The sequence below is a fragment of the Neurospora hispaniola genome, assembly GCF_033458365.1.
Source record: "Neurospora hispaniola strain FGSC 10403 chromosome Unknown B0T23scaffold_8, whole genome shotgun sequence".
NCBI lineage: Eukaryota > Fungi > Ascomycota > Sordariomycetes > Sordariales > Sordariaceae > Neurospora > Neurospora hispaniola.
In genome coordinates, this window is record NW_026944413.1 from 497,005 (window position 1) to 505,761 (window position 8,757).

The window sequence follows — 8,757 nt, forward strand, 5'->3', positions numbered from 1 at the left end:
AAAATAATTAAATCTAACAATATTACCCTCACAATTGAGAATCTTTAATATAAGTTTAATAAATTAAAGGAGGAGGAGATAATAAATTATATTAATTATTTTGTAAATCACTCTCTCTTTGCTAATACGTAGTTGAAATTAAATAAGAAAATAAAAGAGGAGTATATTAACCGGTAGAAGTAAAAAATAGGGGGGTTGATTTAATAATTAATTAGATTATTATATATATATTTAATTTTATTAATTATTAAAATAATCTAATATTTTCAGTAATATAGTAAATAATTCTATCCGTACTCAATTTTACCAATTTATAGTATAATCTAATACTTTTCTAATATTATAGTAAATAATACTAAAAATCTAATAATTTGCAATTTCTCCCCCTCCTCCCCCTACTATTACTATACCTCCCTATACTTTATTACTCTACCTACTATATTATCTCCTCTTTTTTTCAAATAATCTTACCAATTATACTATATTAATTATAATACCCTCCATTTAATATAATTAGAATATACACCCTTTACAACCCGCTGTACCCTTATTTTTACTTATTTTATTTATTTCTTTTTATTTTAATTTAATTAACGGGGTTATTTAGTATATTTTAGAATAGAATTATAAAGCGCTATTACCGCGTATATAATTTACTACTAATTCTCTAAACTATATTTAAAAAGTATAACCCTTATAATCTTCTATCGCTTTTTTAAATAATTAAAAATATATTCTATAATAATACGGATACGAATATACTATAGATTATATAATTTTTTAGTGTCTTTCAATTGTACATCTATATTCCTCCAATCTTAAAAATAGTATTTAATATTTAAAAAAGGAATTATAATACTTTACTTTACGCTAAACCTAATATTTAGTATATAATACCAATTTTAAAGAATATAAAACGAATACAAAAATATTTAATTATAAAATAAAATATTATTTATCGACCCTTCTATTCCTACTAATATATATATAAAAGAGTAATTAAATTTAATAGTAACGAATATGTTTTAGGATATTGTCATGGCACTGGCGGGTGCCATACCCATGCACTGGCCCAGGCGCTAACCGGTGCCCTATACAGACAGGGGCACCCGCCTTATCGCCTACTGTACCCGATAAGCTGACCCTGCTAAAGCGGTACAACCTGGCAGAACCTAAACACCTACTTAAGGCGCCTGTAGTCTGCCGGCCTCCGGCCACTTCCTTCTTCCTATTTCTTTAACTTTACTAATTTATTTAAATTGGCTTCTTTAGCCCAGCCTTGCCTGTGCCTAGAATTATACTGTAATACTTTAGTAAAGTTAACTTCTATAACGGGGATGTTATAAAATATCCTACTATATTGGAATAACCCTGTTGCGTACGAATTCTATAACGTTGCGAGTTTTGTATTGATATTCCGAATTCGACGAAAATAATATTAATAACCCTACAATAAGTATAAGATTTATACTTCGAAACCTATTAAGTAATATTTACCCCGCTATTCCAACTACTCTCTAATTAACCCTATTCTCAAATTACTATAGTACGATCCCCCACGCGCAAAACTATAACTAACGTACCCAAATCACTTACTAAATATAGTAATAATCCCCTTACTAATAATAGTAATAATTACAATAAATCCTTCTATCTTTCTAACGAAAACGAGGACGGCGGCGATTCTATTAATAATTTTACTTATAAGGACTCCCCTTCGCCTTTAGAGTTTCGCTTAAGGAAAATGTTAATTTAATTTAAAAATAAATAAGTTTATATATCGCTTAACCTTCGACTCCGTGAAATTAAATTTATTAAAGATATTAAAGTAGTATTAAATTATTAAAAAAATTAATTTAATAATATCCGTCTATATTATATATTAATAGAAGTAATAGATTTAGCGATTAAATTTACTCTTCCAAGTAATAAAAATATTCCGTTAGAAACTATCGGTCGAAATTCTAAATACTATATTGAATTTAATTTTAATTACCCTCCGTTAGACTATTATTTGATTTAAAATCTTAAATATATTTATATATATAATATTTATCCCTATATCGAAAACTTCGAATATAAGGAAATAATAAGCGGTATTTAGGATAATATACTTATTAAAACTAATTAATTCGCTTAGACCTTCAATAATTAGAAAGCTGGTATTCTATATTTTAAATCCATTATTAATACTAGCAAGCACTCTAAATTCGGCTGTTTCTATAGTACTATAGATATAAATGTATTTAAATAGACTTTTAATGAGGATTTTATAAATATATAAATTAAAATCCACTTTTATTTTTTTATATTGGAAGTTTATACTACCTTAACCCTACATTTACGTCGCTTAGTAGGGAGTGTAAATACTAATTTAAATAATTTAAATCGTTGGATTATCTTTTTAATTTAGAAAAGCATTAAAGTATAAATAGCGTTAGAGAAATATTGTATTGTAAGTAAACCTATTTTTAATAAAACCCTATACCTAAGTAAAGAAGATTTCAATAAAGTAGTAGATGTCGAAGTTAAATACGTATTCGCGTTGAAAGTAGCAAACGCCTTAGACGAGGAATAAGAGGAGTAGAAGGAATGCGTTATTAAATTAATTTAAAATTTTAATAATAAGGTTGACCAATTTACAATTAAATTAAATTCCTATATTATATAAGTAGAATATAAGGCCCGAAGGGTAGAGGCTAATTTTAATTATTATATTGATAATTTAATTAGGAAAAGGGATAACTTCGATTAATAAGTAAAAGATTTATTTAAATAGAAAAACGAAATAGAGTTAGAGTACTTTACTAAATAAATTTAATTAGAAAAAAATAACTTTAAATTCTACAATTTAATTAGTACCTATAATAACCGAATCTAAAAATTAATATTTATTATTAAATAATTAAAAATAGTCCTAAGTAGTAAGGCTATTTCCCTAGGCGAAAGTAAAATTCTATTTACCCTGAATAACCCTTCCTTTAAATATATTATAGTCTGAAAGAGTAAAGTTCCGAAGGCTACCCTTTATATTTATCCTTCGGTTGAAGAAGTATATAAGGATTTGGATATAGCTTTAATAAATATATTTTTATTAAAATTTTCTTTTAATTCCTAATTATATACTATAACTAGCAATTATAACCGTCGGATACGGGTAACTTTTTCCGAGGAAGTAGAAAATATTAATTATTTAAGAAATGTAAGAAGCGAGGACGAAATAAACGGAAGGACCCGTAGAGGGAATATAATTAATAGAGGAAATAAACTTTTTAATAATAATAATTCTTCCGACGAAAATTATAGCTAAAAATACCCTCGTTGTTTATTTAAGTATTAAGACCCAAACTTCCGTAAGAGAAATTATAGTTATACCCCTCTTTCAATAACCCCCTTATTTATAACTATAGTTACTAGAAAGAAGTTTATTAAAATCCCGGAAATCCTTTATTTCTTTAATAACCTAAATAAAAATAAGGTAATATTTAATATTTAGTACTATTAAATAGAAAATAAGTTCTATATTAACGCCGATTATTATACCGACGATTATATTAAATTTAATAATATTTTTAATTATTTAGGCAGAGCCGCTATAGAGAATGTATTACCTTTCCTAAATATTATTTATTCTAATTATTTAATTTCTAGTAAATAATTGATAAAGTATCTATAGGAAGTCTACTACGATTATAATTCTTATGAGAAAGTAGTATAAGATTTTTAAAATTTCTATATAAAAACGACTGATTATTTTAAGGATTTTAAAATTAAATTCGTCTATTTCGTTAATTAGTAATATTACCCTAAGGATTAATAGAAACCCGAATTATATTACCGTTTAATAATTTATTTTTATAGCTTATTAGAATTCTTGTATTTTAATCCAACCGTTAATTTTGACGAGTATTGTAAATTACTATAATCTTTAAATAAAAGTAAGCGTATAGCCGATAATACGAATTGGAAATCGATTATTATGTTTATTTCTAGAAAGTTAGGCTATTCGGCGCCTTCGACCAATTTTCGTAGAAGTTTAATTAGAGCCGTTAATTCTAATAAATTTAAGACCCTATTTAACTATTCTAAATTAACCGATATTAATTCTTATAATAAGCGCCCTTCTAATAAAGAATTAAAACGCTTGTACTATCTAAATCTATACTTCGCTTATAAGAAACCCGGTTATTTATTTACCGTATACTCTAAGAAGGTTAAATAGGATAAAGTATTTAATGTATATATTATAGAAATTATTAATTAAATTTAGAATAATCCTACTTTGGAAAATAAAGAAAATAGGGAAGTAGATTCCGCTCTGGAGGAAGAGCCTACTAATAAAAATCTCAATTAATTGGAAAATTAAAAACCCTAAAAGAAATTTCCTTCTTAGGGGAAATATTTATAACGAATAGAATTATTAATATTAAGCTATTTAAATTTAATATTTTTAATTTATAGAAGTATTTAAGAAGAAATAAATCCTCTTTCTTAATACCCTATATAATAATTAATAATAGTCTAATAATAATAATTTATTTTATATTAGTAAATATTAGAGCCGATGTATTTTTAATAATAAATATTATATTCGTAAAGAAAATTATAAATTAATTAAATATATAATAATATTAAGATTTTATTTTGGGATATATTACTCCTTATAAAAAGGTAATACCTAATATTATTAATTTAATATTGCGAATTACGATTTATATTTAAAGATATTACTTCCTAGATTAATAAATTATTATATTCCCTAATATAAAAAGAGATATAATTATTAGGAGAATGTAGTTAGTACGATATAATATTTTACCTAATTATAAAACTAATACCCTCCTTTTCCCCTACGATATATAACTATACCCTTATACGGGAGATATTAAAATAAAAGCTACCTTGAAATTACTTAAAAATTCTTCCTTTTAGGAAAATATAGAAAGAAAGGAAACCCTTATAGAAAAGGAAAATAAAAGAAAGCGAGATAGAGTTTTATTCTAAATTTGAATTATAGAATATTAAAAGGTTATAAGGTATAGTAATTTTATTGAGAAGGTTTCTATACCTCTAAGTAATAATATATACTAAATTATCCTACAAATAATCTAAGAATTAAAGAAGAAAATCGAAAACTTACGGACCCCTTCGTTTCTACTCCCCTCCTCCGTTTTAACCCCTAATTGGAAATTAAAATTATTATATATTAGGGAATTACAAAGACCTACTATAGTATTGGCATATTAATAGGAAATTGATTAAATAGAATATAAATTCTATAATAGGTTCCGAATTATTTATTTAGAATAAGAACTAATTCCGGATAAGAAAACTAAAATTAAATCGATAATTATAAAAAATATATATCCCTTATACAATAAGTAAGGTCTATACTAATTAAGGAAGATGTTTTTTTAAGTGAAAGAACGATTAAGAAATTATATAGTAATTAATTTAATTACCTTTAATTACTACTTTAATAAAGGATCTGTCCCCGAGTCTACTAGCTTATATGAAATTAACGGCCTAATTGAAAGTCTATAAGTAGGAAGAGATCCTCTAGATTTGGATGAGGACGAATTAAAGTAATTAGTTAATAAACAGCTACCCTATTGTTATAATAGTTATTATAATATTTTTAGTAAGTAAACCTTTAATATACTATTAGAATCCTACCCTATCGATTATAAGATTATTCTAAAGAATAACCGACGGCCGGAAGAATTTAGATATAATTCGTTATATAAAATAACTTTAGAAGAATTTAAAGAATATAAGAAGTATATTATAGAGAATTTCTAAAAAGGATTTATCGAAGCCAATTCGGCACTATAAGCGGCCTCCGTTCTATTCGTACCTAAAGTCAATAGAGGATTCCATTTCTATATAAATTACTAGAAGTTTAATACCTTCTTAAAGAAAGATTATTATCCCTTACCGCTAATTGAGGAAATATTAGCTCGTATTAGTAAAGTTAAAGTCTTTACGAAGATCGATATCCGGCAAGCTTTCTATAAAATTCGAATAAATTCCGATTCTAAAGAATTAACAACCTTTAGAATGCGTTATAGGGCTTATAAATATAAAGTACTACTTTTTGGATTATCTAATAGACTTTTATCTTTCTAAAAGTTTATAAATAATATTTTAATAGAATATATTAACATTTTCTATAATACTTATATTAATAATATTCTTATTTATTCCAATAATAAATCCGAATATAAAGATTACGTAAGGAAAGTATTCGATAGGCTGAGAGGAGCAGGTTTATAAGCCGATATTAAAAAATACGAGTTCTATGTTATAGAAACTAAATTTTTAAATTTTATTATTAGCGTAGATAGTATTAACGTTAACCCTAAAAAGGTAGTGGTTATAAAGGATTAAAAGGAGCCGTCCTTAATAAAGGGGGTATAAATATTTTTAGAATTTTATAACTTCTATTAAAAATTTATTTAAAAATTCAGAAGAGTAGTCCGCCTACTATATAAACTAATTCGTAAAAACCTTATATTTTTCTAATAGTTGAATAAATATTAAAGGAACTTTAATAAATTAAAAACCTACTTATTAAAAGTTTTAGTACTAGTATATTTCTCGTATAATTGGGAAATAAAGGTAGAGACGGATATATCCGATAGGGTATATATAGGAATTATATCCTAATATTAATTAAACGGAGAATAACACTCCGTAGCCTTCTATTCCGAAACTATAGCCCCGGTAGAACTAAACTATTAAATTTATAATAAAGAACTACTAGTAGTTATTAGGGTACTAGAAATTTAAAGACCCGAATTAAAAGGAATTCGGGATACGCTCTTTACTATAATTACCGACTATTAAGTATTAGAGTACTTTAATATAAAAAAGCTATTTAATAGTAGATAGGTATATTAATTAGAATTTCTATTCGAATACTAATTTAAAATAATTTATCGCCCTAGTAAGGAAAATATAATTACGGATTCTTTATTCTGTAAAGTTAAGGACTTTAAAATAATTAAAGATAAGAAAGAAGATTAATATATTCTACGATTATTAAAACCTGAAGGTGGATATTTTATATTTATAGGGGATAAAATTAATACCCTTACTTTTAAAGTTATTCTATTAGATAATTAAGAAACTCCTCCCGAACTATTAGGCCTTAAATTAATAAATTAATTACTTTAAATTAATAAAGATAAGGAGAGTTTATTTGTATACCGAATAAAGGTTTTTAGTCTAGAAGAAAGTTTATTCCAGATCTAATAGGGGCTTTTAATTTATAATAACCGTTTAATTATCTTAGAATAAAGTAACCTACGTACTAGTATAGTATATAAAACTTATTTTAGGCTATTAATAGCTTACTTAAGTAGGAATAAAACCTGGAAATTATTATAAGATACATATTAGTAGCCCGGAATAATAATAAATATAAACCGGTTTATAAATAATTATTAGACTTATAAATTATCGAAAATCCTATAAGATAAAACCCCGGGCCTTTTTTACTCTATATTAATCGAATTAAATAGTAGGCTTTAGTACTCTATTATAATAAATTTTAAATCTATGCCCCCGGATAAGAGGGGTTATAATAATATTCTAATTATTATAGACCGTTTTTCGAAGATAGTTTGGATTTACCTATATAGGGATTTAGTAATAGTAAAGAACGCAGCCCTCTTATTCTATAAGGGTCCTTTCTATATATTCGGCCTATTAAAAGAGGTAATTAGTAATAATAGACCTTAATTCGTATCGGACTTTATTTAAGAATTATTTAAAATTTGGGGAATAAAATAGAAGCTATTTTCTCTAAAGTATTCCTAAATGGCCGGATAAGTGGAAATTATAAATTAATATATTAATTAGAGGTTACGGCTATTTATTAACTATAATTAAAATAATTAGTCCCTAATTCTTCCTACTCTAAATATAGTATAAACGACCCTACTATATAATAATTTAAGTAGCCTATCCTTATATAAGGTCGTCTTTAGCTTCCCTATACCGATTTCGTTTAATTAATCCCTACGAACTAACTTTAATAACTTATTAATAAGGGAACGATTAGCGAGATAGGAAGCCTAAAATATAGTGAAATAGGTAATAAGGTTCTACGAATAAACTTAGAATATAATTATAAAGGCTTAGAATAAATAAATAGATTAAATTAATTAATTATACTAAAAACCTAATTTTAAAATAGGAGATAAAGTATTTATTATTAAATAGGGATAATTTATAAATAAATTAAATAATAAATTAGATTACCCTTTAATAAGGATTCCGTATAAAATTAAAGCGTTGCGAGGTTATTCCTACGAATTAGATTTATTAGAATTTTGGAGAGGTAGTAAATTGTACTATACGGATTAATTGAGGAAGGATAGTAGTAATTTTTTATTAGGCTAAGTAAATAAAAACCTAGTAAGTAAAATAATTGGGATTTAGGAAAAATGGGAGGTATTTTATATCCTAATTTTAAAACTCAATTATAATTATTTATAATATTAGGTCGAGTAGAAAGGATAGGATCCCGACTTTAAATAGTATCTAACTAGAAATTTTAAAAATTTACCAATAGTTGTACGTAAATATTATTAAGAGAATGCTAAAAAGCCTAGCCCCCTATTGAGGTTGGATATTTAGGAGTAGAAGTAGTTAAATAATTTATTATAGAAGGATTATAATAATAATAATGTTTTAATATAGGAGGGAAAAATAAGGTTAAAGCGGTTAAATAAATTAATAAAGAAGAAA